Consider the following 6,669-nt stretch of genomic DNA (forward strand, 5'->3'; position numbering starts at 1 on the left):
TTTACAAAATACGTGCAATTTGTAGCATTTTTGCTTTCTCCAAATATTTGTAAGGTGAACACTGGCACAAAGACATGATTCCTGTCCTCATTTGAGCCCGATTACAACTATGATTATTAGGGATGGACAGAATTTTCGGCAGTATATTTCTTTGTATATTTGTTCCTGTCTGCAATAGCGCTACTGCTGTAACATGGCAACGCTGTCAATAGGCTACATTTTACAGTAGAAAAGCTGAAATTTTATTTTCTTGTAAAACATGCTCCTAGAATGTTTGTTTTATTTACAACTTAAAAAAATATATATATTTTTACAGTGTATAACTGAGGTGATTATAATAAATTTTTTGCAACCAGAGCAGATTTTGTCCCAAATAGGGTGACAGCATTAAACGTCAACAGGTAAGTTAGAAATAACACTAGAAAACACTGTTTAAAGACTGATATTGCTGGTGACCAAACTGTTTCTCTTTCTACTCTTTTGAAGAACAAATGGCATTTTATTAATCTGTCTGAAAGTTATACTCTGAATCTTTCCTCCCACTACAAAGACATTGAGCTCAAAGGCAGAGCCTCTCATTAGCGTGGGCAGATGAGGATCCTGGCAGTCTTTGTTAAATGGAGAAAGCGCTGGAACAGCATCTGTGTAGTCTGTCACCGGAGGGTGCATCGGTCAGTTTAGATTGTGTTCCTCATCAGGAGACGGGAAGAATCCCAGGACGGTGTGATTGCTTTGCACTACAAAGCGAAAGTGAGGTATCATGTGTGACTCTTGAGGACGGACCACCCAAAATCATGAGACCGAGAACGCATGAACCGACCATCAGCATCAGCAGTCCAAACCTACATTTCATTTCCTGATATACTAGAAAGTGTTTGTGACAAGTGGATGTTTCAGGTCTGTTTGAATGATCAAAGATGAGTTTGATGCTCTGTCTGTGGTTGGGAACGGCAGTTAAAATCATGGCTGTTATTGAGTACAGCGTAAAGTTCATTGGCAGTAGATGATGTTCAGATTCATATGTTGTGTTGTCTCCAGACATATTAGTCATATTGTTCTGATAAGAGATTAAAATGTTGGTCTGTTTTGTTTTAAGTATTAATTAAAATTAGTGCTGTCAAACGATTAATCGCGATTAATCGCATTCCAAAATAAAAGTTTTTGTTTACATGATATGTGTGCGTACTATGTATATTTATTGTGTATATACTGTATAAATACACACGCATACATGTATATATTTTGAAAATATTTACGTGTATTTACATGCATATATGTATATTCATTTAATTTAAATCTATTTAATATATAAACATAACACAAATTTTCTTAAATATATACATGCATGTGTGTGTATTTATATATACATAATAAATATACACAGTACACACACTTAGGTAGACAAAAACTTTTATTTTGAATGCGATTAATCCCGATTAATCATTTGACAACACTAATTAAAATGTAATTCGTTGTCACAGGTGAGAAGTCTTTAAGTGTAATTTTAATTACATTTTACAGTTTTAATCGGCAGTTATTTAAGTGACCGTGCTGAGAAATAAAGGTTATGACTTTAGTTTCAATAAGTTGCATCTTGATGTCACGACTTTGTGGCACATGTTCATAGGTGATGTAATTTGGAGATCTGACTTCATGCAAAACTTTTAGAACTTAGTTCTAAAAAATCCCCTCTAGAATCATTTGAGATTGGCAGATGCAACTTGGTTTGATATTTTGTATGTGATGCAATGGCATTTTTTAGTCTGACTTAAGTGTCTATATACTTTTTGGGGCCAATATAGGCTAGATGAGCTCAGAGCTACAGATATGGACTGAAAGCCAAAGATCATTGCCTTAAATCTGCAATAAACTGCAGAACATTTGCTTAATGTGTGAAACTGGATAAAATATATACTTGCTAATAAAATAAGTTTGCACTTGTATACCGGTGTGTGTAGTTTGCTGAGGTGTTGTGTGTTCCTCTGTATGGCGTGGACTGCTGTCACTGACTGATTTTGTGAATCCCGCTGGCTAGTGGCTGTGGCACATGAAAGGGCCTTCAGATGTTGAAGAGACCCAGAATTCCCTCTGGTTCCTCAAACACTGGCCTTCTGTGCTTCTCATCTCCCAACCTGGTCTTCATCGCTTTTATAAATGCACACGCATCATGGTCTTTAGATTCTGGATGAGATTCTGATGCTTTTTGTTGTTGTTGTTGTTTTTGGCTATATGGTCAAGACAAAGAAGGATTTTTATATTTGCAAGAATTATTCATCAAACTATTCTAACTTGATAAATTTCAATTCAAATTGAAAGTAAATAGTACTGCGTCTTCTACTTTTCTTCTTCTTTGTTAAACTGAAAGGAATAGTTCACCCAAAAATAAAACTTTGCTGAAAATGTACTCCCCCTCAGGCCATCCACAATGTGGATGAGTTTGTCTCTTCATCAGATTTGGAGAAATGTAGCATTGCATCACTTGTTCAGCAATGGATGCTCTGCAGTGAATGGGTGCCGTCAGAATGAGAGTCCAAACAGCTGATAAAAACATCACAATAATCCACAGCACTCCAGTCCATCAGTTAACATCTGGAGAAGAGAAAAGCTGTGTGTTTCTAGGAAACAAATCCTTTAATGAGTCATTTTTAAATTCAAACGGTTGCTTTCAGCTTAAATAGGAGTCCATAATCCATAATAACGCTTCCTCGTGTGAAAAAATCCACCAACACATTTATTTAGAGCGGTTTTCTCTTGTAAACGGTGCTTGATCTGTGCAGATTTCACTCCTGATTCAGACAAGATTACTTTATCACTAGAAGAAGCGATATTATGAATTATGGACTCGTATATTGATCGGAAACATTTAAAATTTAAAACATCTAATGATGGATTTGTTTCTTACAAACACACAGCTTTTGTCTTCTCAAGATGTTAATTGACCGTTTGCAAAGAGCTTGATTGACAAGCGATCTGACCAATCAGAACACTGATATTATGTGCCGCCGCCACCGCTATCCGCCGTCTATGGCCGGTCTCCATAGAAATCCATGTTAAAACAGGGTAAAAAAAAAAGATAGATTGAATTGAATTGAAACTTTTCCAATATAACTAAATATAAAAATGTGGGGAGGGTTAAGCTGTGCTGTTGTTGGCTGCCACAGTAACGGCAAATAAGCTAAAGGAATTCCTTTAAAGTACTTGTTTTGCGTACCAGAAAACATGTCCGGTGCTGTATGCATGGCTTGCAGCGCTTAAGTTAAAATACTGAGTGTTAAATAATAATATAATATGTTAAAACATGTGCTCTTCGCATTCTGTGGACAAAATCCCTGAACTTCGCCCCGATCGGGAGCTTTATATGCACATGTGCTCTCATCTGTTTTCAATGCAACTAACCTCGCGCTTCATATCATCTTCCCACTCATTATTAGGTCCTTTACTGCAAAAAGACGGTCACTGCAACTCTGTATAGTGATGAAACTACGGCGCCATGTGCTTTTTAAAACCATTTCATAGGTTTTACGTTATATTGTTGGCTCTGAAAATAAGTAGGCCTAAATGCGAATGCCCAGCAGCCACAGCTGTATCCCTTCTAGCCTTTAACCACAAATCAGACAGGAGAGTAGATTAACTTCGGTGGACTTAAACTTGAAAAATGGTGTGTTCTGCGGTTGAAATAAAATAATTTTGATGTTTATTCATGTGCGTTTCGTGCTTTAAGTAAATATGAAAAGATGATCGGTTCACGTGTTTGAACTGAGGCAATACACTGTCACGACACATTAAAGAGCCACAAAACTATTGTTTGAATTTCTTTAAAAAGGACAACATTTGAAAGCTGAGAGTCCTGAGACCTTGTTTCATACCTGAAGTAACCTGCAGTCTCATGAAAATGCGTATAAATAGTACGCCAAATAAAAACGAAAACTCGTGGTATTGATACGCGAAAATGGACTTTGGCGTGCAGATGATACGCATGTGTTTGGCGTGCATATAATACGCAGTTTTCACGTGCATATGATATGAAATTTGTTGCCGTGCATATGATACGCAATTTTCGCGTACATCTGATACGCATCTACCCAGAGGCGGACAGTAACCAAATACATTTACTGGAGTATTGTACTTAAGTACACTTTTTGAGTATTGGTACTTTACTTGAGTATTATTTTTTCTGGGAACTTATGACTAACTTCACTACATTTGAAATAGAAATATTGTACTTTTCACTCCACTACATTTCTATCAAGGTCCTCGAAGTAGCAAGTCGTTACTATGTAGCAGCTTTGAAAGTCAGTGGGAGATTTTTTTTTTAAAACGTGACACTTTTTTTCAGACAGTTTATCAGTAATCACTCTTGTAGGGCTACATGAAGTGATTTACCAGCATTTTTTGAACACTGACCAATTGCAAATGTGATATTTAATCAGATATTCAATTCAGTAATAAGAAGTTAGTATTGTGGTGTATATTAGACACAATATTGTCTGATTTTGCTAAATTGTGTACGTGAAAATATTACTTATAAAGCCACAGAAGAACTGTTGTGCATCTCCTAATAAAACACAATAGGTGTTGGACTTGAAGCAGCACTGCACAGACTGTTCTGTGTGTGACATCAAAGTACAGCGAGAGCGATTAGATGGCATTTTAAAAAAATTGGTTTTGATGGCAAATAAGTCTTGTGGTTTTGCTTTTTTGTTAAAGCAGTGTTGCTGTTGTAAAGTTATACAGCTACAGTTGTGTTGCTGGGTTTTGAAGCAGGTTTGATTTAGTTTCTTCCTTATCAGTCTGTATTTACAGGATTTCACTGTCCACCCTGTTCAAATGTGGATGAATGGCTAGATGAATGTGTGCAGAGCTGTGTGAGATCACTACCATCTTGCTTATGTGGGGGTGGGTAGGGTTGTTAATTCCCCCCCCCCCATAGGTTTTTAACATTCTAAAAGCTCTTTATTCCCAAGATACTACAAGCTAGTCAGTGTATTCAGTAGGTGTAATGTATTCTAAGTTGCATCAGAAGTATTGCAAGTATTACGTACAACAATAAAACAGTGCATTGACATAAAAAAGCCTGCCTCTGCATCTACCCCACAACCCTAAACCTACCTATCGCGTAGCATATACACGCCAAAGTCCATTTTTGCGTATCAATACCACGAGTTTTTGTTTTTATTTGGCGTAGTATTTATACGCACCTTCATGAGCTCGGGTTGTATTGTCTCTCGGCACGTTGTCAGTTTCCTCTTTGCTCTGCGATGTATTTTTCAGTGCGTGAGAGCATGATGTGTAGTGTGAGAGCGGCATTGTTTGTCGGGGATAGCAACAGTAACTAAGGGTGGGCCTAATAAGGTAAGCCTAATGCTACATTTCTCCAAATCAGATGAAGAAACAAACTCATCTACATCTTGGATGGTAGTGTGAGTCCATTTTCAGCAAATATTCTTTTTTGCATGAACTATTCCTTGAACAAATCCAAAGTTTCTTACCATTGGTATCTAGCAGTCGTTCGATTGCTGCGATTAAACAAAAAGAATCAGTCTGCTCTGTTCTGAAATGAATGCCGTTACTCCATCACATCACATTATTTTAAAACTCTTAACTGGATGTGAATAAAACTTTTAAAAGCAAAAAAAAGAGGCCGAGGTGGAAACCAGGCTCTTTCATTTCTTCTGAAAGGTATTAACATACAGGAAATTACTACTTAGGATTTATTCAATTATTCAATTTTCAAAAGGTCTGTCTTGAAGAAGGAAAGGATCCATGTATAATTCACCTCATCATACTCTCATTACAAGATGCGTTTAATGTCTTTGAGAGTCTTCTTGGTCTGGTCTTGGATTTCAGATAGTTCCTGAGCTCATTTGAAATAGTCAGATGTTGAGTTTTAAGATGTGTTTCAGCATCTGTGAATGCAGATAATGTGAAATCTGTGAAAATAGAGCCTTTAGTGCTTATATTTATATATATATATATATATATATATATATATATTGGGCATATATCGCTCATTTTGGGTTAAAATAAATTTTTTTTACAAACTCTAACCCAAAATTTGGGTTAGTCCATATTTGGCCCAAAGTTGAGTTGAGTTTTTTTAGAGTGATCTTTCTTTGACTGTAGCTGAGATGACAGTGAGTCCTCGTACCTTGAGTCGAGTGAGTCCCATCACTACATGTGTTCTGTGTGAATGCATCGGATGGTTTTTGGAGCGTGTTGTTTCCAGGCGTGTTCCTGATAGTGGCAGGCTGAGGATTATGTAAACTGTGAGAGGACGTGTGCCATGCGGTTTGACCATCACTGAACACACAAGCACATCAGAGCTAATGAGGTTTGTGTTTGCAACCCATTGTACTTCTGTAATGTGACGTTTTTCAGAGCGAAACATATCGAAGCATGTGTGTGTATCAAGATTATTATAGTTAACTAAGTGAAACCATAAACCATAAACATTTTTGTTAAAATAAAATAATAAAAATTAATGTTAACTAAAATAACTAACTTATTTTATCTCAGGTAGTTGCCAAGGCAAATTTCTCATTTTTATTTGGTTTAACTTTGTGTACTAAAACTGAAATTAAAATGAATATAAACTATATATATATATATATATATATATATATATATATATATATATATATATATATATATATATATATATATATATAT

This window comes from Sinocyclocheilus grahami, unplaced genomic scaffold, assembly GCF_001515645.1.
Source record: "Sinocyclocheilus grahami isolate Dianchi unplaced genomic scaffold, SAMN03320097.WGS_v1.1 scaffold616.1, whole genome shotgun sequence".
Taxonomy (NCBI): domain Eukaryota; kingdom Metazoa; phylum Chordata; class Actinopteri; order Cypriniformes; family Cyprinidae; genus Sinocyclocheilus; species Sinocyclocheilus grahami.